This window comes from Morus notabilis, unplaced genomic scaffold, assembly GCF_000414095.1.
Source record: "Morus notabilis unplaced genomic scaffold, ASM41409v2 C11273797, whole genome shotgun sequence".
NCBI classification, from domain to species: Eukaryota; Viridiplantae; Streptophyta; class Magnoliopsida; order Rosales; family Moraceae; genus Morus; species Morus notabilis.
This window is the reverse complement of record NW_010384031.1, coordinates 1-649: the sequence shown is the minus strand read 5'-3', so window position 1 is coordinate 649 and position 649 is coordinate 1. Positions and strand designations below refer to the sequence as shown.

The following is a 649-nucleotide window of genomic DNA, read 5'->3' as shown; positions in this document are numbered from 1 at the left end:
TAAAAAAAAAAAAAAAAAAAAAAAAAAAAACCTTCGTATTCTTTAATATAAGCAATGATTTTTTTATTTACTTTGACTGCTTTTATTCCGAAAAAGAAATAAAACAATAATATACTTTAATAATATTACACATAGGAAAAATTGTAAATTAATTAATTAATTAATTGCAACTAATTTGTTATATGAAAGGAACTAGGAGAAACTCTAATGTTAAAAGCTTCCAGAGAAATTGATAAAAAGTTGCGCTTGCTTCCTGCATACATAATAAAACCAAACTTGTCTCAATATCAACAGTTCTTCATTACTCACTGTCACAACATGTAGTTGAGTTGAAAGACCAAAAGGGCATATTATAACCCTAAAAAAAAGAAACATATTATATAATTACCTTGACATAATTTGCTTTGTCTAGTTTTTTAACCTGTAAAGTGAAAAAAACAAGAAAAATAAGTTTTAAGAGAGTATTTATTTTTATGTTTTATTTTTACTTGATTTATGTATAACAAACCTGAAAAAGTAACCATAAGACAAGTATTGAGTGAGCAGGAAATATTATGTGCCACTTGAAAGCCTGTAAACAATAAATAAAAGAACTTACTTATCAATTCTTAGTCTCCACATCAAGAATGACCAGTTGAAAGGAAAAGAT

The 649-nt window shown here is 25.3% G+C and overlaps 1 long non-coding RNA gene across 1 annotated transcript; it reads right to left on the bottom strand.

Moving 5' to 3' along the window:
• Window positions 1–219: 219 nt before the first annotated feature.
• Window positions 220–560, bottom strand: LOC112094813. The gene is made up of 3 exons (XR_002903689.1): window positions 509–560; window positions 389–421; window positions 220–253 (listed from the first exon to the last, which is right to left on the bottom strand). It is a non-coding gene; the product is annotated as an uncharacterized LOC112094813 (long non-coding RNA).
• Window positions 561–649: the final 89 nt, after the last annotated feature.